This window comes from Micromesistius poutassou (genome assembly GCF_964030765.1).
Source record: "Micromesistius poutassou genome assembly, chromosome: 10".
NCBI lineage: Eukaryota > Metazoa > Chordata > Actinopteri > Gadiformes > Gadidae > Micromesistius > Micromesistius poutassou.
Window position 1 is genome coordinate 17,992,528 of NC_140280.1, and position 23,689 is coordinate 18,016,216.

Below are 23,689 nucleotides of genomic sequence, written 5' to 3' on the forward strand. Positions count from 1 at the left end.
CAAATGTTGTATGTGGCCAGATGTTGTCTTGATGTTTAAACTGAGCTTGAGTGCATGCAGCACGTTCCAGTTGGAAGGAGTCAATCAAAATTTGACTGTTGCAAAGTGTAGTCCAAATAACTTCAAAAACACAGATAGGAACCGCTAACGAAGCAGCCAGCTCACCTCTCGGTTGTTGAAGCAATTGGCTGGTAACAATGCAATCCATCTCGCTATGGGTTAAATCTCCTACGTTTCACATAATTCCAAAGCGATGCAATTGCATTGTTGGGTAAAATCGTATCACTTTTTTCAGTGACGATAGAGCTTTTGTGAGTACCCATCCAAGTAAACCCTCCAATCCATTAGCCTACTTTACTTAAACACATCATAGTGGTACATCCTTTACACCCATTTGAACACCATAATAATAACTGTCTTGCAATCCATCTTCCAAAAACACTCTACACCACTACGTAAGAGCTTCCTCGTGCATCGGTCAGCAGAATCAATATTTCCCCCTGGATCATCATGTGTCCTGTAAATGCCAACCATCATGATTCCACGTGTCGGAAAAAGTGGTATCTGATGTCAGCCCTTCCCTCTTTGATATTCCACATGGTGGATAAAGCCTGCAGCCTGGTAATCATCCCCACTTGCGTACCACATGTTAGCCTGGTTTCGTGGGTTGACATCTGATACCAGCAGTCCTGTTAACACAAGAATACTCCCATCACACGGAATGGTGGGCACGACTTGGTAATGGACGTAGCTTAGCTTCCAGGGTTCATCTCCGGGGGTGGCGCGTTACTCATTAACGTTTAACACCACTGCTACTCGACACAGCGGGCCACTATGTTACTATGCTCCCCGCTTTGTTGTATTCCTTCATAGTTTCTCACCCCCATTGGCTTGTTTCTGCTCACTTCTAGACGGACCCATAATGCCAGGGCCACACTCAAAGGCTTCTGTTGTCTCGGGGCAGTGGCTGTTGTGTTCGACCGACCCCCAGGAACCCTAGCAGGAGCAGAGCACTGATGACCCTGTGAGAAAGACCTCAAGGGAAGACCTGGTCAACCCCCCCCCCCCCCCCCCCCCCCCCCCCGTCCATCACTCCTACCACCACGAGCCCTCAGAAGTACACCAGTGCCCGGGTGGGTGGTGTTTGTGGTGGTCATCCGTGGCCAGTGTTTGCACCACCTTAGACCACAATGGGTGGATCGATTATGTTGAATCAAACAGGTAGACAATGAAAGCCGAACAGTGCCCACCAACAAGATGTACGTGCGGTGTCTTGAGCACACTATGCAATAGTGCAATAGTTTCCTCGACAGCTCCCTGATGAATGTATACGTTTAGGAAATGTCGTGGTGGTGAGCGAGAGGGTCAGCTTCAGAGATCAGCCCTAATGAATGGGCCAGTCAGACACATTCCGGAAAAGTGTTGAGTGTATAGTCCCTATTTATGCGAGGCCAGAGCAGAAAGATGGACACTGTCCATGGGAAATGGACTTCGGTAAATGAACAGTGATGATGAGAGTTCCAATTGTTGAGGGTTTCCAATCAAGGTTCTCTCTCTCTCCTTTCTCTCCATCTCTCCCTCCCTCTCTCTCTCTGGTAAGAATGAAGAGTCTGTTAGCCACAGGCTACAGAGGACCGGACGAGATACAGTGCGGCCAGCAGACATGGCTTCCCAAAGACAGGAGCCTCTTTTTAACCCAGCCACTCGCTCATTAGGGAGCACGACTCTCATTGTTTATGGGCTTTAATGAGGCTTCGCCGCGGCCGGGCTGGGAGAACAAGGAGAGATGGGGTAGGGGTGGGGGGGGAGAGAGAGCACAGGCACTGCATTCAGTTAACCAGTGTTGCTATTCTCGTTTCTCCGAGCGACGCTGGAAAGAAGGGCTGGAGGGATGCAATAGGTTTAGGTTGCGTGCATCGCTGTGGGCTGCGTGGTGATTTGGACGACGACAACTCATGCAGAGGACTTAAACTCCCATCTATTCCATCTATTATTTGTTGCTTGTCTATAGCATGTCTCCTACTTTGGTCTTAATGGGATTGTTAAAAGCCCTGTCTCTGGGCACCGTTTTGCCAGGGACATTGAAGAGCTTTAATTAGTTCACTTTACGGATATTGTGCTTTTTTTTTGCCAGGCCCTGTAGCTTTAGTCTCTGGAGGGTTTTTCAAATGCCAGCTTTCTGAGGCGAAACCACACAGACCAAACAGCATCGCTGCTGCTCTCTGTTTTGCGAAAACAAAAATCAGCATTTGGACAATTGGACAGCAGGGTATTTCTGGGATATTCTGAGATTAATTATGATGCAATTCAATACAGAAAGATTATAACATACCAGCCACTCCACTGTTCCCATTCCCCACATTTTCACAGAAGGCGTTTCGTTTTAAATTGACTATTACTCTAATTTTGATTTTAATCAAGTCCTTTTTGTTAGCTTGTCATAAAAGCGATTCCATTTGTATTGCAATTATATACGACATTGAAGTAGAAGACATGAAATTAAGTTTGAAATGAGCGGGGTGGGGGGGGGGGGGGGGGGCGGGGCGGCCTGAGAGCCCACATTTTATTTATTGAATAGCAGTAATCAATGTCAATGACATCACCAGGTTCTTATTGTGTTAGGGAGTGTATCAGGTGTGGCCCCATGCGGTCTGCGTGTAGTGTTCGGTTACCCCTCCGAGCACTCTCCAGCCAAAGAAAAAAATATAATGCAGATAATAGTGAGATCGTAATAGTGTTAGAGGCTTGCTATAAGTTTCACGCAACTATGTGATTCAGTTGCTCTCTATCTTGCCATTTAAATGACATTTGAACTCATATTAGAGGCGTGACCCCTGCAAATGGATGCATTATATGGCAGCGCAGGAAAGGAAATGTATAGAATTCACAGCTTGAGATGTGCTTAATGAAGTTTGGAGGATCCCAGGCTCTTTTACAATGCATCCTGTAACAGTATCCACACTGTGTGTGTGTGTGTGTGTGTGTGTGTGTGTGTGTGTGTGTGTGCGATGATGTGGGGTGAGGACGGGTGGGCATTCCTGAAATGATGTTTAGTTTCTGGGCAACCGGGCGGCAGCTGTGCATATCTTGGTTTCCGAGTGATCGGGTAGCGGGGTGGGGTTGATGGGGTTGATGGCGGTGGTGGGGGGGGGGCAGAGACGTGCTCACCGCAGGGCTGGCGATGAGGCAAATGTGTCTGTGTGTGTATTGTGATGATGGAGGCTCACTAATGCAGCTGTGTTTAAATAGCGAGATTGCGGTTCGATCAACAACTCCGGGGACTCTGTGGCTAAAAGAGTGGAGAGAACCGCAAATAAAGAGGAGGCGAGGAAGGGAGCGAAAGACGGAGTCTCTCAGAGTTTTGGCATTTAAAACAGAGGAACGCTTGATTATTGTCACCACTTGTGCGTCAATTACAGCACCGCCTGCTGAGGGGGATTAGACACAGGTGTAAATTCAAAATTTGCCTTGGGGGGGGGGTATCTTGAATCACATTACACGTCCGCTCTCTGTCTTCTGAGCGTTCTGCCCCCAATTCACCGCAGATGTAGCTGGGGTTGGAGTGGATGCCTTCCCTCTTGGCCTGCCCTCATTCATCACGGCCCGCCATCTTAGCGGTGGGCTGGGCCGCATTATGCTGTTGGTTCCTCTTTTCCCCTCTTCCAAAAGACTGGATGCATTCATGCATCCACCAAGTGCTTATACTCAGTTGCGTAATACAACCAGTTTCGAGCGGTTCTCAGTGCCACTCTGGGTGTTTTCCCGCCGACGGCTCCTCTTCTTTGTGGGTAATAGATACCGTGTCGGGTGATGGATAGGGAACACTGAAATATGGTGTGGTCACTCTTATCTGTGGCTCACGGCCCGGGATGAAGTAGTGTGGGAATAAGGAGGAACAGGATGGCAACACTATAGGGAAGCCGTGTTGGACGTACAGTGCAGAAACGTCAGATCAGGGTACGGGAAGCATATGGCCTGGCGCGTCATTTCTGCATAACAAGAAAAGGTGTTAGAAGGATAAAATGTAAGCACCAGCACCGGGAATAATGTCGGTAGTACAGAACAGTCCCGTTTGAAATGGACATATGGGCCCGCTTCATTTGTGTAGAAGGATAATGTGTTAGTAACGCTAACAGGAACAGTGCTGCTGGTTCAGAATAATCCCGTTGGATACAGAACACAGACATATGGCATGGACCCATCGTTCCTGTAGGACAGGAGTCTTGAGAAGAAATAGTGTGAGAAATGATAGTGTTGGTTACACTACAGGGAACCATGTGGTTTTCTGACAACCAGAGACAACTGGTACATTTTGAAAAACTGAAGTGAAGCTCGGCTTACTCAAACAGCCTAGTGGACCTGAGGGGACCACAGGACAAGGTGAGGAACGAGCATGGTTCCAAACTGTCTAACTGGGTAACAAGGGTACCGTTCAGTCCTCAACACAAACACGCAGCTTCAAACAAACCAGCCGGGGCTTAGCGCGAGAGAATACAGCGGCGTGTTAAAGTACCAAGAAACCCGGTCACCAGTTTGTCTTTCCCTGGAAATGTAACCAAAGACTTAGAGGACACTAACAGTGAAGTTGGGGCAGTTAAATCCTTGGCAGCCCAAGTGTAACAAATCTAATTAGTGTTCAAAACAGTGCGTTTAATTTATCCTGCTGTTCTGTCCTGCAGTGGTCTGGTAGGTACTCTCTCTCACCGGCTGCTATGAGATATGCCCAGAACAGTTGTTATTTTCCATTCACTTTATCAATATACCAATGAGTGAATTCAACGTAGACCTCTATTCAATTATTTTCCATTGATTGAACTTGTTCTGAACCGTCTTTCATAACACTGCCGCAATACATGTTCTCTAGGTAAACAACAAAATACTCTAAATAGAAGTAATGTATACGCTATAAAAATAAATATTATTATATACGCTATAAATATATCTACCTATCTATATATATATTTACACAAACTAATCATATTGTACAAGGCAGACATGGCTCTGTGCAGGGCTGAAGATACATCAAAGTGGGTCTGGGATGGGTGGTCCTGCACAGCATGCCTCCGCTAAGTCAGACACCCGGCAGCTAGCGCCCCGTCTCCGGCATACTAAGACGAGAGCAGTCCTCCCTGGACACTGCACACGCGCCTCGCCCCACAATCTATTAATGCGAGTGTGCTGGATTGCTCTGGGGAAAAAAAAACAACCTCGGGAGACACGCCGGAGTGGAGGAGGAGATAACAACAACAACAGCGGCGGCAGCGGCGGCGGCGGTAGCAGCACGAGACCACCGTCAAGGTCTTCAGCGGCGTAGAGAACGGGAGGTGGAGGAGAAGTTGGACCCATCAGTCGAGAGCAGCAGGAGGAAGTGCCGGCGTTGTCTGAGCTTGTACCGGCACGCAGCGATGGCCCCTCAGCCATCTCCGCCGCCTCCATCCCTCGTGAGAGACGGAGGACTGTGTGACAATCTGCTGTTCGCGCACAAGTGTGAAACGAGAGGCCTTGCGGCCATGAGCGAGCCACGGAGCAGCAGGCTGGCTGCCTACCCAACGCTTGAACCCCCCCCCCCCCTATCTCCCCTCTTTCCCTTGTGGGGGGGGGGGGGGGGGTGGGATGCGCCCCTGGGTTCACAGGTCCTTGTTTTGGTCAGATAGCCCCTGCCCCCCTCCTCCTCCTCTCTTCCCATGTGCAGACTGAAGGTGTGGCCTTGGCTCTGAGGCGGAGGCACTGCTGTGTGCTGTAATGAGATTTCAACGGTGTGCATCTACTACTATGATGTTGTTATCTTCAAAAAGAATGCGTCGGCTCCCGAGATCTAAGGAGTGATTTTACTTCTGTGACACATCTGAGGCTTGCTTGATGTCTGAGAACGGATTACATTTTTGTCCTATATAAATGAGGCCCAAGCTGCCAGTGTACATCTGTTATTGTTAAGATGAGCTAATGGATCAGATTAGCGATGGCATGTTCCTAGCTCAATGACTCAACGTGGGCACCTCTTCAGAATGCCTACTCAACCGGAATTAACCCAGAATAATGATCCTCCCCATATGTGATACATATGTACTGTGCGGTGATTCAATCTGCTATGTCGGAGGCCACAGACGGATTCCTGGCCGACTAATGCTCAGTGGATTTAAGCAGACAGGATGACTGTGGAAGCGAGGTATGGGTAAATGTAGGTCCAGATATAAAAACAATTTGACAATTCTTTCTAGCATTACGGCAAGGACTAAAGGACAGATAAAACGACCACACCGCCCCCTCCAAACAGACACCAGGAGCCATTTACACAAAGTAACCCCACATATGGCAAATAGAAAGTCGATTTAGAATGGATTTTGTGGAGTCCGGTTGGTGTGTGTGTGTGTGTGTGTGTGTGTGTGTGTGTGTGTGTGTGTGTGTGTGTGTGTGTGTGTGTGTGTGTGTGTGTGTGTGTGTGTGTGTGTGTGTGTGTGTGTGTGTGTGTGTTGGGGGGGGGGGGGGGGGGGGGGCTGTTGTTTTTTCAGTAGGCAGTAACTCCCAGGACACACTGGGCCTCAGAAGACCATCCCGTCTCGCCGAGACACACTGTCTGCACCGCACAGCCCCTCCCACGTCTGTAGCGGTGCATGGTGCTTGATTAAGGAGAATAGCCGACAAAAACAAAACAAACCCCCTGTTACACATCATCCAACTCTCCCGTCCTACCTCAGACTCCAAAGGGAGCCAGCCCACCCCGCGTTCTCTCCCACTCCCCCCAGATCTGGGGGGAGTGGTGGGTGGCCAGTGGGATCAGGGAGAAGGTGCATGATGAGCCCCATAGGGAGGGAGGTTCCCAAGCCAGTTAGCCCCAACACAGTGACAACAGACCGGCTTGGTTGGGGGGGCGGGGGATGGGGTCCCTTTGCACACCTACCATCGCATGAGGTGGATGTTGGGATTTGCTGAGGGAGGTGCGGCTGGTGGCAGAGTCTGGGTGGTGAGGTTACCTTTTCAGCCTGGTTTCCTCTGAGATGCTGAGGCGGTCTGGCAGATTGGTGCCGTGGGGAGGGGGGCTATGGGAGAGGGCGGGGGGGGGGGGGGGAGTGTCACAGAGCCAAGCTGAAACTGAAAAATGTGCACCAACAGCATAGGACCACACACACACACACGTGGAAGTAAATATACATCCGCACCACACACACTTGTAGACATAAACACCGCCCACACACACACACACACACACACACACACACACACACACACACACACACACACACACACACACACACACACACAAGCCCCTTAGTAAAACAGAATTACAGGGTGACTTTTTCAAACACAATTACAGAGTACTTTCACAAAGCTGATGCAAACATTAATTGATGAAATGTCTGTAAAGAAACACATAAAAGCCCTGAAAATGACACACACACACACACACTACAGCACACATACACGTGTGTGTGTGTGTGTGTGTGTGTGTGTGTGTGTGGGGGGGGGGGGGGGGTGGGGGGGGGGGGGAAGGAGGAGTTTCTTATTGCTCATGTCTGCACAAGCAAACCTACAATTAACATGCTGACGTCATGGCACAGGGTCTGTGGTCATTCCAGAGACCAGACTGTAATGCCCTTCCACTGCAGCTTCTGATTTAACTCTTTATGTTCTCTTGATGTATGTACAAAATGAGTCCTGGAACTGCCAATATCGTCCATATTTGTGTGGATGTATCAGCGTTTACAGTGTTTCTGCTAGACCCTAGATCGTCAAATTGATTTTCATTTCTCTGTTCACACAACATTGATATGTTGCTTACGTTAGCGCCAGAGTTCCATGTGTAGTATGGAACTGGAGGAGGAATGAGATGGAAAAAGAAAAGGAATTATTGTAGAGTAATTTGTTTTATTTTTAAGCAGCAGGATGTTGCACTGACCTATCTGACATTGATTTGAATATCTTGCATGTAGCATTTTTATTAAACCTTCTACTTCTTCCCTGTGTGCTGAAAGATACATCACATTCAGACCAATGTTGGCTAGTTAGTGCATCCCTTCATGTTTGTTTGTGTAATCCATCTACTATTGATCTCTGCACTTATAATTAAAGCTTTACAATTGAAGATGAAATTCACAATTCCAATTATACCATCTCATTAGATCTAGCAATATCAGCCAGGATATGGCTACAGAAAATACAACAATTTTCAGTAAATGTGAAGATATGAGCTGAAGTAATTTATGCACAGTTGGTTTCTAGCCATTTACAGCCTTTTGTTAGTCTGGATCTTTTTGTAGAGAAGTATTGCTAAATTGCTACTTTTTCCATAATTCAGTCTCAACTGATTGTCACTCCTGGTAGTGCTGTATTCTTCTTGTATTTTCATGACCTTTTAGTAAGGATGGATTTGGCTAGAAGTGCTCTTTCAAGACTTTGCATGTCCTTCGGCGGATGAGCTATTATTAGTGGTGGCAAAAAAGGAACATCATGATTCAGCTTTTCAAATATTCCCCATCCAGGAATACCTCTACGTATTACTCAGTCAATGGGTAAAACAAGCCCCTCTCCACACCAATGCATCCGTCTTCCTCTCTCTCGTCTACTGATTCGCCAAAACCCAAACAATGCCCACCTACCCCACCCCCTGGCAATGTGTGTGCTGCCACACTAGCTTAAATGTAATTGCCTTTTCTTTTAGCATCCCCTTCTCCAGGCAAACTATGGAAAGCCATTGCTCATGCTTGTGACACAGTCTCCTGAGCCGAGGAGGGCGATAAGAGCCCCACCTTTTCTCTCCATTAAAAATGCATTTGGAGAAAAATCCTTGTCTCCTCGTATAAACCACTTAGAAAGCAGACGTCACTCGCCTGAAATAGACACACAGAAACTATTTTCCAACCACGAACCCACAAGTGCAAGATACCCACTATATCTTGCACATAAAGCAGAATTGTCTTTGTGTAATCCCCCTCTATGCTCAATATAGACATCCAACCTTTTTTTGTAGATTATATGCGTAACCTATATAGGTGTTCCGTTACAGTCATTCTCCTTCACACAGTGTTTCTCAAGCTTCACGCTTATATAGCCTTGGGGTGGATGGAATAGTAAAAGAGGAGCGAGATGCCGTCTCGGTCAAACAATATGGCGTGTCCACGCCGACCTTGAGCCCGGTCTGCACTGTCGGAGCCTGCACCCGTGTTTGCCCTAGACCTACATAAGCAGACAGAGCCTATATTGGAAAAGATATCACTTAAGACTGGAAATTTGTTAAGGCAAAGACACACACGCAGACGCACACGCACGCACACACACACGCACACACCCCTCTGACGGAAAATAGTAATTTGAGATGAGCGTTCCACCCGGTGGTCTCACCATGGAAGTGGTAGTAGAAGCAGATGAAGTTGGAGCTCTCCGGCCGAGGTGAGGGACGTGTGAATGTTGGAGCTGTGGTGGCAAGCGTGCGCGCGCGGGGGGGGGGGGGGGGGTGGCTTTCAAAAATGGAATGTACCGTTGGTTTATTTACGTAGTGGATAATGCCAACAAACCCTAACGATACCTCCATGCCTTGTTTAAAACCTGTGTCTAAAACAATTTTACTATATAGACGTGAGGTTTTTTTTGCAGGGGCTCTGAAATAATATAGGGTCAGGGGAAAAAGTTGGAGGGTAAAATAGGGTAACCCAGAGGTTACAGAGGTTGGACATTCCAGCTTCATAAAATGGAAATCAGGCATGCTGTGATACAGCCTGATTTCACTCTATGCTGGAACAGTACCCACAAAACCCTACTACCTCTGGTAAACCCCTGCATAACATCACCCTTGTTCGGATAAGCAAATCCCACCAGCTCAACTGATGAAAGAGACAACATTCCACCGATTAGAGAAGGGAATATAGTTCAGAATGCAAGAATAGCAGTCTTCGAGGGAGGCATACCCCTACTCCGACATCTTTATCTTCAAAGTGGATTTGTTGCAGTTCGCAGTGTCTTTGCTCAGGATTTTAATGTAACCGAGGCTCGAGCTATAAACTCAAAGCACAATGGAAGGGTATTCACACAATACGTTATTCTCAACAATCCACATTGATGATCATCTCAAGTGATTGTCCCGTTTAACCCTCAAAACTATTCCCACCTGCAAAATCTCTCCCAGAAACCCCAATTGTCAAGTGTGCCATACTGAGCCACTTGCAGTTCAAATGAAAAAACAAATGAAACCAAACTGTGCCTTGGACCACAAGGGCCTATTGAGTTGCCTGGTGGGGATTCCAGAGGGACAGACTGTTCAGCTGTTACACTTCGACCAATGGCGCCCCCCAGATGGAATGAAGGAATGCCATGGCTGGACTTCCTGTCAGCACCTCTTACATGATCTCACAATCTATTCTCTATTAGCCATAGATTCACAAATGACAGCGATGTAGGCCTCTCTCCTCCCCCCATCTGTGTCAACCCCTTGCCTAGCTGTCGACAGCAACGCCAGCTATGGATCGTGGTGGTGGTTGACGAGGACAATTTCAGAGGGCATGGCAGAGAACTGATGCCTTCTTCATTGGAATGAGAGCTAGCATCGATTTGAATCAGTTGCTTAAATTAAAGGGCCTGTCATTGATCATTGTTCATGGATGAGCTGAAATGTGCCCGGTGATGAAACAGTGCCTGACTCTAATGCAAGTAGTTTGGATGTGTTTGACGGTTTGACTGCAATACTTCAAAGTAAATGGAAAACTTTGCTTTTTTTTACTTTTGCTTGACCTTGTACAGTGTTAAGTGAACACATTTCACACACTTATCCCATTGTTCCATTGTTCCAACTAATTACAGTGGAAGATTTATTTTTGCTATAAAGTATTTTAATAAAGGCACATGCAGCCTTTGATTCAATAAAATATTACATCCACTTGTCGCATACAGAAACAAATACAGGTGATTAATTAGGTTAGTACATCCACATGCACAGCAACAGCCCACCAACAAAGGACATACTGACAGTTTTACTGTTGAAATAATTCATGTTTAATATGAATTATGAGAGCCATTTGCTTGCGATGATTATGCTTTTATTCATGTTTTTCTTTGCTTTTTTTTGGAGTTTTGCTTACATTCCATGGTTTTATATGAATTATTACTCCTTTATTAAATGTTTTATGAGAGTTCTCAAAGCTAGTTTTATAATTGCCTAAACTACAAACGGAATTGTATGACTTGTGGTGCCAGGGACATGCTTAGAAGCTATTTGTAAAAGCTATGAAGCTAAGAACTATTTGACTGGCGTCAAACCAGGGACAAAAAGTGACGTTAAAATTACACTTAATGGAGTGTAATGAAGTACTCAAATTTGAAATTGTCATGGCAAACGTGGTTTTCAGATCATTTCAGACAATTATTCATAGCTGCTTATCCTTTTAATCATCCGTTTCTAATTGAAAAATGAGTTTCCCTAAATAGGTATTTCAGTACACTCGCACAGTCATGGGGAGGTGAACTTAGACGCACACACACAATAGACAACCTCTTCCATTTTTCTGCTACCCTTTGTCCATGGAACTCATTCAGTCTGGGAAATAGCCAGAGATATGCTAGCAGTTTAATGCCAGCATTTGGTGCGGATCAGAAGAAATAAAAAGCAGACCCATCATTTTCTGACCCATCCTCTCATTGAAATGTTCCATGATTCACCAGCCTGCAATTCTGGCCATCCAACCCCCCCCTTAACCCAGTCCATCTCTAACACAGTCATGCAGTGAAAGTTGGCTCACAGTTTGGGACGTCTTTATTTTTTTCAACCACCCACCCTCTACATACGCCAGTGTGATGGTCATTGTTATTATTATTAGTACTTGCAGAACATAATCACTGCTGGCCTTAGCCGCACTTCATCCCCCCCTAACAGTGATTGATGCTGGCCCTCCTTGCCTTGCCCAAGCTCCCCCATTGTGGATCACAGTCAGGGCATCTGAGTCTTCAGGGAAAAGGAGGAGAGGAGGAGGAGGAGGGAGGGGGGGAGGCCTGGAACATGAACTTCATCTCTGCCACTGCAAATCAATGTGACCGGCGTTTGCACTCTCTCCGGGAGTCTCTACGGGGGCGGAGTGGGCTTTAGGTGAGAGGGTGGCAGGGGGGAGGAGGAGGATGAGGAGGATGAGGACTCTCCTATGTCCTCGGCACCTTGACTTGACGCCAGCTCGTGCTACGCTGGCACCCCCATGGAGGGCGCTGGCAGTGGACACTTCACGCTGTCGACACCGGCAGTCAACAGCACAGTGCAGCTGTGGAATGATAAACCAAGAACCCTTTATTTGGTTGATCTATTTTTATTCATAACATATGCCGACATCCAAAAGAGTGAGAAGGAGAGATAGCCGACAAAAGAGTCTTGCAGACGAAGAAGTCGATCAATAGTCGTCTTTGAAGACGAGGTGAAACGACGTTGCTTCCTTGATGTGACTGCAGAGGAATAGGGGGATACAAAAGTACTGAAAGTATGAGGAAACAGGCAGGGATGTGCATTGCGATTGTTCAGGAATTAAAATGGTGATCGCCGAGGTACTTAGAGAAAGAGCCTGCAGTGCTATTAATATTATTCATGCTTGAATTGCTGTGCCTGTCTTCTCCGACTGAGAAGCCTTTGAGCTTATTTTAAGAAGAAATAAGCTGATAAGGTAACTAGCTCCGTGTCATAACGTCGGGGAGACGCCAGTGCATGAATGGAATGGATTAAACAGATAACACACTAGTCAGGGCTGCATGGTCTATACATAGTAGGGGGGTGCGACGGGGAGGCACGCCCTGCCATCCCATCCCCTAGGGTTCAACTAACTCCCGGTGATCACTGCTGCTTGACATTACACGCCCGTCGAGGCTTTGTCAATAATGGCCACATTGAATTCCTTTGAAACTGGTCTAAGTTGAGCGATAAATGGCAGTCATAAAAAGGATTCCAATTATTACCCCAGGAATACCATCCATTCTATCTCGCCTTTCCCATAAGGTTCAAGTGCCGTATGGAGTGGCTGAATGATTTATCTGAGCTGGAAAAACAGCTTTTTTTCCAGTGGTAACATCGCTGTTGTCAGTGCTACTAGCTATAACTAATAACCATTTCAGGAGGGGTCAACGGAGGCAAGCTTTAGGGAGAAGCCTTTGACTCCTTAGTCTTTTTAAAGGAGAACCAAATGAGAAGCATTGCACCTCCTTTGACCTGAATGTGTGACTTGAGGGCAAAGGTCATTGCTGTTTCATAGCAACCGTTGTACTTTGTTTCATCGTGGTATTTGGGGCCGACTTTCCTCTCCGGTTACCTCTCTTACGTCACATCAAAGTTTCTTGGTAATTTGTCTTTCTGAGTGGTGGAAGGGTGAGAGGGGGGCGGGCATAGCTGTTGGCCGTATATAATGCTCAGGTGTTCAGTTTCAATACACTCTGCGGGCAGGCTAGTTGAATTCAGCAGTGTGTAATTGAAAGCACTTTTCTGGGTCGTGCTCTGTATGGATCCGAGGAACATTCCTACTCGGCAGGGATGGCAGCTGCAGAGAGGCCGAGGCGAAGAAGAATAAATGTAATGTGATCTTTGCAAAGGGTTCAAGTTTGAAGATCAAAATGGAGCCAATGTCTTAAGCATTCAAATCAAGGTGTTGTTAGGAGTTTCCTCCCCTCGCCCTCCCCACCTAGCCTGGCTCCGCCCGCCCACCTACTTCCGCCCAAATTTCATTTTCCCTTCAGTAGTCAGTCTGGGGCTGGGGCTTGTTAGTGGGATTTTGCCCGAACAAATTTCTGTGTGACCAATCAGCGAACAGAGGAAGTGGCTGAGAACGATGACGTCGAAGTAGCGATGTATTGTCAATGACAAGACCCAGCCTCGACAGTTGACTGCAAACATTATCTCTGTCCTTACTATCGAATATTAATGTAGAATTTGTAATTGTTCCTTGAACTCTAAAATTAGATGAACAAAACCTGCAGCTATCGTTGACAGACATCTTCACGCTTGTTTTGTTTGTGTACACAGCCTGCGCATGCGCGCAACGTAGTTTCCGGCCGGTCCCGGCATATGACATACGTCACGACCAAACGCTATTGCGATTGGTTATGGCAGATCCAGAGTGGCACTGGGCAGATCCAATAGTTTTAAACTTCAACAGACACCCACCTCCAAGTGAGTGAACGTTTGCCAATTACAGCAGTTCCAGACCTTCTGTACAAATGAAATGAAGTACGATGGTCTGGTAGCACCAGGCTACTCCCCACCTGCCAACATCCCCAATATATTACCCTTTTTTCCCACACTAAAATATTTGTAATTGATTTTCCTCACCTCCCTCCAATAACTCTTCCACCCAAACCAACTTTAACTAATTCCTCCCCTTGCTTTTCAATAAGTCTGCCTTGATTGCTCTTCATTTTGTGCTTGCCTTTCATTTTTATGCTCTGTTGTTTCAATTTTACGCTATAATCTCAAGTACACAGCAAGCTGCTTTGGAGGAAAAAACCTTGCATAATTAATTTATTAAAGCCAGGAGGATTTGTGAGAGCTTGCTGAAGATGGCTAAATATAAAAAGCGAGACATGAATGGTTTTGGAATTTGTTTTTTATATTTATTCGTTTTTTCTTGTATATTTTAGCATTTTCTTATTTAAGGCCTTTTGAAACCGGGAGAGAAGGCTGTAACTTGCGATGGAGCATGACGGAGAGAGATGGAGAATACATGAAGAGAGAGAGAGAGAAAACCCTATCTGATTGACAAAGTCATCTTCATCGTCTCTCCCACATGACTGAACACACACACACAGCCTTCTGGGCTTCTGCAGAGAGAGGGCAAGTGAGGGATAGGAGGAGAACGGGTAAGGGATTACAGGAGCACTGAAGTCCAGATATGTTCTTCCTCCATCTTCTCTCTGGCTCTAATTAATCAGACAGGCTCTGTCAAGGGGATTAGCAGGTCTCTTGTCAATTTGCAACTATCAAGCAGCTTACTCTACTCCCCAGCAGTCTAGTTAGTGTCCTCTGTAGATAGCAAGCTTGTCCTATACACTAACCTTTGGTAGGCTGAGGACAGGATGCCAATTTAAAAAAAAAAGAGTTGCTAATCTGTTGTCCGCGGTGTCAATTATTTAAAGCATCGTCTTGATGATAATGTCAATTTTTTGGTCAAATTTGTGTCATGTGAACTTGTGAGGCAAACTTAAAATTTAACTTATATCATAATGGGTTGAGGCCCTGCTATACATAAAACCAATTGTGGTATACATAAAACCAAACAGGGACAGCACACACACAATTTCTTTAGAACAGGGCCTTTATTTCCCAATTATTTCAACCAGAGACAAGGCAACAAGCTGTCTGATCAATCCTAATATCTGCACTTATCTGGAACATCAGGGTTTCCCTGCCAATATGACAAATTGTCAGGCCTAATTAGAAACACTTAACATCTTAGCATTTATCACTTAGCCATTAACGTACTGTCAATTGTTGATAATTTGCAGTTTGGGAAACACGTCAATGGCTTATGGTTTATGGGCTCTGCTGCGCCCCAATTAAATAAAAAATTGTATTGTACGTGTTAGTTTGTGATAGAAGTTGCTTGCTGGAGTTATTGAATTATCTTGAGATGGCAAAATGGCTACCCTCTCTGTGTTTTAAAGTTATTAAGAAGGACGAACTGTGCCTCCGTATCAGGTGAGACGCCATCTACTTGGACTCTCATATACTGTATTGATCCAGCGGGTTTTATCTTTTCCCCATCTGAAAACAGGTGTCTGTCTTCTAATAGGTGAACTTGAATAATATTAACACAGATTCACCAAGGCGTCTCTTGCAGGGGAAAGAGGTCAGCCTTGCTCCAGTTTCTATGTGAGCATAAATAAAAAATGGTCGCTGCAGTATACAGAATGGATCAAATGAAGCCTTGAGCGCCGGTCATGTGTAACCTGACATAGGCCACCACAGTGCCTCTATCATCAAAACCTACAACATATGGCAGCTATACATTTTGTGGAAAGATTTTGCATGGCACACTCCATTGCAACCTCCTGACCCCCCCCCCCTCCGCCCCCCACCCCCCTCCAAAACCACATTAGAGTCTCGTTGGTTATTGCTTTAGAGTGTTCAGTGGGATTGTTTCTATATATATATATATCTTTGCCTATGGAACTTTAGCTTGCTGCCAGGCCTCAAGGTCTATTGACCATCCTAGTGGTATGTTTCAGATTTACTGGTTCATGCCCCGCCAACCTTGTTTTAATTTATAGTATATTGGAAGAAGCGGATCTAAGGCGAGGAACATCTGGGAGCCATTGAGACGAAATAGGACGGGACCTCTTCAGAAGCACTGCACGGATATTAGGCTACTGAATTCCCAACTCTTTCCCCTTTCCCAACTCCTATTTCATTATTTCTTGTCTTAAAAAATCAGTACTGAGTCCTCCTTTGTTTGGCTGGGTGGAAAGGACACGCGGACAGACGATTGCATGAGTTCTGCCTTTGAAAGTGTCCTCGCTTTTACTTTTACAGAATAAAGAGCCAAGCTGTTGAACTTTGTGTTCACCTTTCCGAGATTATCCTCACCTAACGCACGCATCCTTCTCCGCTCCGAGGCCACGGCGCCCGGTGTCTATCTTCACCGCACCCTTGGAAGAGATTCAAAGGGCTACGTTGGCACTCAGAGTTCCTATCGAGCACCGCGTTGCACTATGTGTTCGCCTGGCGAAAGTTGGAGCCAGCTAAAAAAAAGGAAGAAGAAGAAAAGGCAGGACTGGGAAAAAAAAGGAATAAAAAGGAAATATTTCTGTATAGGTCTGGCCATGGGGCTGATGGGCCGAGACACTTAAAGTCATGATAAGAAGAGGGTCACGGTGCTGTTGTCTATCAGATGGATACAGATATGGCCCGGCGGGGCTTAAAAAGAGGGCGGAGTGATGGAGAGATTACGCCAGCCAATCTGTCTAACGACAAGGCGCAGGCCACTAGGATACGCACCTTAGAGGAAACGCAATGTACACTTCACATTACTTTGTCTTTCGTCGTGACTCTCATAATCTTTATTTCCCTTCCAGTCGCAATATTTCTAATAATTCACATTTCACCGCATGACTCATCCTTCTGTGATATTCAATATGAGGGTTTGCGTTCCTGCAGACGGAAATTAATTCTCATTTTTGCGATTTTCCACTGGAGAGATTAGAGATTAGAGGCACAGCAACAGAACAGTTGTAGCTGTACGTTCGCCTGGCATCTGGCCACTTGTTCAACCGTTCCCTAGAAAAGAGGAAGCAAAATGGATAAAAAAGGTGTTCTGTCAAGCTGTCCTTTGTGCCCAGTTACTGTGCAGAACCTGGCAGCTGATCTGGAAGTAATCTGAATTTGCATTGCATGCTAGTCACTATTAGACACTGAGCAGGAAAAATGACACGCCTGTTTGATAGCGCCCATGTCTAAAATTCTTTTGTCGGTTGTCGGTTGCGCTACGACAAAAAAACCATAGCATTACAACTTCCACAACGGATTAACCCGTCACCCGTCACTAGTCTTGGTTTCTGATGAGGAAATCTTTTTGCACAGTGAAAACCGAAGAGACCGACCGTGGAGATTATGAGGCTGTGGCGCAACAAAACCGTGACAGGTGTATTGGGGAGGAGATGCTATCAAACAGAAGTCTTCAGGACCATCCGTCTCTGTTTAGCGACAGGTTACTGATGGAAATCACAACGGCTTCCTGTCTTGTTCCCAGGGGGCAAACCGTGTTATGCCAGATAGGAGTGGAATAGGAGGCCTGGTCTGGTCTCTTACCAGTCTAGACGGAAGGGTTTTCGTCGGAAGACTTTGAGAATTGCGCTGACAGAGGGAATTTGTTTACCCCCTCTTTGAAACCAGTATTTATTGTTCCTGTACCTGGGTTTGTGTTGTCGTTATTCAAGCTGCACTGTTAGTAATTATTTGTTCCTTTCTTCTCCGGGACAAGCACTGGATTCTTCATGCCCCTTTAAATATTTAGCAAATTTGAAACCACTGCTGTGTATTTTCAGTGTCATCCATTTCCTTAACAGTACGTTTTGAAAAGCGAGTGCAGCAGGTTGCAGGGATCTCTGCAGACATCCGGAACAGAAGGAGCTCATGAGCGAGCAATGAGAGGACATGTTATTTTTTGATTAACATTTTTGCTCTATTTGATGTCATCTCAACATCCTGCATGCTACAAATAAATACATCAGAGTGATATTGGATAACTGGGAAGATGATCCAGATTTAGGATCCGTGGAGGGTTAGGGGAAATGGCAAATATTTTCATATGTGCACTGGTCTACACACGCACGCACGCACTCACTCACTCACTCACGCATGCACGCACGCACGCTCAATCTCGCACTCTCCCTCATAATGGCCGCTCTCTCCGAGTGATTGCTTGCACTCATTCACTGCTGCTAAACAGAAAAGTATGTTTTTTTTTGTTTGCACCATCATGAGTCATTTTCCATGATAATTGGAGTGGGTTAAGTAGGGGGAGGGGGGCTCACAGATCAAAATTGTGATAAATGTCAGGTTTTTCAAGAACAAGTGCAGACACCAATGGGCAATGAGACTGCGTGCACTCCGTGCAGCTTTTAAACCACTTAGCATTGAATACGTTTGACTAAATATATCGATACCATCGCATTGATGGCATCGCATCGTATGGTAAATACCTGGAGTGTGTGCTTCTCTCAAATTCTACTCCCAGTAGTTAAGCTAAAGCCTGTCAAAGGTAAGAGCCTGCTCTTATCCTGTGCTTATTCAAATATCACTAGGAATTATTGTGCTGTGTATTTTGTCACTGTCAATAGCGCTACAGTAATCCAGTGTGGAAATCCGCTGTTTGGCATGTTTGTTTTTTTAAGGCACACTCATCCTCTCCCATTGCATTGCACATGTCTGCCTCCGAGATGACTATCCCCTTAACAAGGCTTAAGGAATGCTCGTCTTTTCAACCCTGCATTTTCAACCTTGTTCCACTGTGTCATTCTTTAACTCTGTTAGTCCATCTCTGTTGTGTTTGTTTGTTCTGTTGCTTCAATTGGAAGTGTATGAGGATGTGTTCTATTGGGGTGCCAGCCAGCTGTGGGGTGGAATTGGATGTGCTGAATGGGACTGTACACTGTATATATATAAAATACACATATATATATATATATATACACAGTACTGTGTCTGTGCATGCGGATGCACAGGCCACTGTATGTCATACACACACGTTTCTTGTCTTTACATAGTATTATGTTCTGTTTAAAAGGAACAGAATGCAGCCTGTGAAAAGACATTAGCTGGGTCGTAGGAACAGTGCAGCCTAACAGAGAGAGCAGACAGTTAAGTTTAGCATCTGTGGTCAACATGTTACAGCTGCCCCTTTATTTGGTCTGGCTGTGTATAGCAGAAGAAGAGGAGGAAGAAGGAGAAAAAAATCCAAACACAAAGGCAAACTATAACTCAACAAATATACAGTCTGTTTGTCAGCATCACAGACTACATTTTGCAATTTTATGACAATGTCTGTCTGGGATGGTGTTTTGAATGTCTTCGGAATACTATTACGGCTGAGAATAGACAGCTGAAAGATGTCTGCTCTCCACTGCCATAGATAAAATGTGGACATGTAAATAAATTAATTACACGTACACGGCATGTAACCAAGATTACACCGCCGACACAGGCGTACTAAAGGTTGTGATCTGAATGGAGATTGTGAATAATCTTTTAAACCAATACAAATTCAATTATGGCAGCACAAACAATGCCACTCTAAGCAGTGGGAGATTTTAAAACCATTTAGACAAAAGCGACCTTCAAAACCGCTCAAGGTCCAGATGTTCTTGTTCTTACAGAGACCCTGAATTGTTATCACAATCTTAGACATAATTTGTTTCTATTCCATTTTCATAGGATTTGTCCTGAAAAATTGAGTTTGTCTTATGTTGTGTTATGTTTTGTTATGGGTTTCATTTCACCATTGAGGTTGATCAGAGTTTTGATCTGAGATTCCTGATTATAGAAGCATTGTTACATTATAGTATCAAATCTCACATATTCGTAGTTTATTGTATAAACAGAACCACGTTTGTAACAAATGTTTTCTCTCTCTCTTCCACCCACATATCGTCTGTTTGATCGTCTGGTGACCTGCTGTTTTCCTGTGTCTGCCTCCGTAGGTGAGTGATTTTCAGGCTTTCACAAGGTGTTTAGAGTGTTGTGGTGAAAGGAACTGCTAAAGTTCAGCCTTCAATCAAGTGAATTATTTTAATTGATGTCAGATGTGATTCACATAATTTAACATGTGGTCAAATTCTTGGGAGTTCTGAAATGCTTTGAGTTGAATGAAAGGCTGAGCACACACACACACACACACACACACACACACACACACACACACACACACACACACACACACACACACACACACACACACACACACACACACACACACACCCAACCCCCCTCAGCACCCAAGGTCTCTCAGTTAAAAGCTACTGTCTGCTCCGTAAATCCATCAGCCCCCTCACCCACTTTCCCACTATGCCACCATGCATTTGTCCCAACAAGTATGGGGGGGGGGGGGGGTGATGCTCCGCAGGGAGGATACGATGTCATGGCCACCTCCTCAGATAGGTGATACATGGCGGTGCTCTGTCCACTTCCTGTCTGTATGCGTCATAGGATGAATCCATTGCGATGGACTACATCCTTGTCACCCAACACTGAGCAAAAGGGTGTGGTTGCGGGGGGGATTTTCATTGAAAAATGTATTTTTACTTAAAACAAACAGCACCACAACAGTCATTTCACTTGCACAACTGAAGTGTCCCTCCAGTGTAGAACTCTGGCCATTTTAAGGAGCACCACAATGGGTGTGGCTCAATTAACGTATGAGCCCCAGCTGCAGACTATTAAGTCAACAGCCTGACTGGAACATGTGCATCTTTTAAATCATGGTTCAAAACAGTGAGAATGCCATTCACATCTTCACAGTTGTATACTCAAGATTTGATTAAGTCAACCCGTGATTAAATGTGCTGAAGGTGAAACTTTAAGAGCTACAATTTCAGCATTAGAAATTCACCAGCCACCTGACAGCTGTTGCTGTGTGAAAGGCGAGAGTAGACGTACTGGTGGTCTGCGCGCCTGCCTCTGTGTCAGAAGATTTCTGCTCCAGGCTAATTTCTTACCAGTCAGGGCATCTCTTCCCTGATTGGTTCAGGGGATCCACCTTGCCTGTCACATTTGTCCCCACTGCCTTATCTTTCCAATGGCGGAGAAACGTAGGGAAGGATATAGAGAGGGAGGGTGAGATTTCTTTGAGTTGTTTCTGTTCCCTATCTTCCTCTCTTTCCCTCTTTCTCTCTTTTCCACTCAAATATTATCTCCAGCACCTTTGACCTCAACTTTTCTCACAGAATAGAGAAATAGAACAAATAGCACAAAAATAGCACAAAACACATTACATTCCTATCCCTGAACTATATCCAAATTTACTACAGAGATCACTCCATGATTTACGTGTGTTAATCTTAAGGACAAACTGTTATTTTGGTATCCGCAGTGTGCAAAGCATCCTGGGCCCAACGGCTACTGTCACCTTAGCTAGCTTAGCTAGCTTAGCTTTGCTTTACAGCAGCTCTCCTACTGGCTTGCCTTTTCCTGGTACACAACGAAAAAACACAAGAGCTCTTTTTGTCCTGGAGGCCAACAGACTTGTTTTCAAATAGCGACACGTCCAGGGCTGTGTTAAAGGGGTTACGGCGCGGCGGTCTGGAGGTGGTGGTGGATGGATTGCTAGAATGCACCATTATATGGACCACTTCCCCAGGGCACCTGACCCCGGTGGATAGACTTTTAAAAAAGGAGCAACCAAACTTTAGTTGAATTGAGGGAACTCAAACAGAAGCTCTGGGCGGCGGGACCCCGGGAGACCCCTGCCTTGGATGGCTTCCAGTCGAAAAGGCGAAGTTAGTTATGATTGCGGTGTGGAGGACGCAGACACGCCAGCTGTAGAGAGTGTGACATCACATCGTTTCCTCCATTTCTCAGCAGCATGCAACCTGTGGCAGTCAAGTGCTGGCTGTGCGTATAGCTGTATCGCTGATGTCTCCAGCGTTGTGAACAAGGCATCGCTGGTTCTGTTTGTTCTGAGCTCTCAATAACAATCAACACGTGTTTTTCGCATCTGCTGTTTATTGAGTAACATAACAACGTGATTTAATAGGAAATACAAGCCATTTGCCTCCTAGCGGTAATCGTTGCAGTATTAACCAGTTGCTACCACAGGGAAGCTGCCTCAGATGTATATAAATATAGAGTATACATATATATATATATATATATATATATATATACTGTAAATACTTATAGATTTACAATTATATTTGATTGTGATTTATTACAGGACAGGTTAATCACTAAGCAAGTTTAAAGCACATGCAAATTCACCCATCGCTCAAAACATGCTGTTTTTTCGGACTGAACCACAGATCTATCGATTGTTGCGTTACGCCTCGCAGCGCGCAGGGTCAAACCTGCCGATGGAGTGGGTCGCACCTGTGTCTGAGCACATCTCAAGGCTACCACCCTTCATATATCAGCGAACAACAAACAAAAATGATTTTAATGAATAAATGTTGTGTTTCCTCATCCATGTGCTTCTCACGAGAGAGATGTTGGGCTGCAAATGACAGCTTTTTGTTGTAATTGCAAGGCCATCATTTCAAATGTGCACGTTATTATTGCGCAGCGGCGTGCTGTCGGGATAAACGCAACCCCAGAAAAGCATTCTGTTCATCCGGGAATAAAAGCAGGAAAAAAACCAACAGAGGAGGCACCAAATGCATCAAAACAGTGTCACACATTGTTCCTTTTCTGTCAGACCAGAGTAATTAATTACTCTGCACGAGCGCACGCACGTCAGACATGGGACGTATGAGTCGCGCCATAATGGGGAGGATGTAGTGCACATGGGGCTGGGGGGTTGTACCGGGGAGGCTGAGTCACCACGGGACAGGAGAGGAAGAGCAGCGTGATAACTCTCCAGTCGATATGAGCGCGGATGAGCATTCTTTCACATGCCGCTGTGTTGGTTTCTGTTTTCTCTTTCTCCCCCTTTGCACACCCTTGCCCCGCCGGACAGCTGTGAAGTATTGTGTCGTCGGCTCATGGCACGCGCCACTCCCTGCCATCTGTCGCCGCGTGCCAGAAAAAAATACCGGTTGCATAGCACTTGCGTGTGCACGAACACACTCAAACACGCACACACGCACACACGCACACACACACACACACACACACACACACACACACACACACACACACACACACACACACAATCTCATTCTCCTCCCCCCATTATCATCCCTCACCTTCGGCGTCCTCTCTCCCTCTTCCCTCCCTGACGCTTGTATCTTGCACACCTTGAAACCACCCGTACCTCACACACACTCTCTCTCTCTCTCTCTCTCTCTCTCTCTCTCTCTCTCTCTCTCTCTCTCTCTCTCTCTCTCTCTCTCTCTCTCTCTCTCTCTCTCTCTCTCTCTCTCTTACTCACTCACACCATCTCTCTTTCTCTCCCATCTCTCTCAAACACACACACACACACACACACACACAGGTAATGACATATCCTGCACCAACAGATTCAAATTAATTTCCATGTTGCTCTCTAGTCTGTCAGTCGAAGAGACGAGGTGGAAGTCAAACATGTTTTTTTTT

At 45.7% G+C, this 23,689-nt stretch overlaps 1 protein-coding gene across 3 annotated transcripts in view; it reads left to right on the top strand.

Moving 5' to 3' along the window:
• Positions 1 to 23,689, top strand: part of ncam1a (neural cell adhesion molecule 1a) — a gene marked incomplete at its 3' end in the record, with an annotated part of 163,244 nt that overhangs the window by 11,465 nt on the left and 128,090 nt on the right. The window lies entirely within an intron of this gene.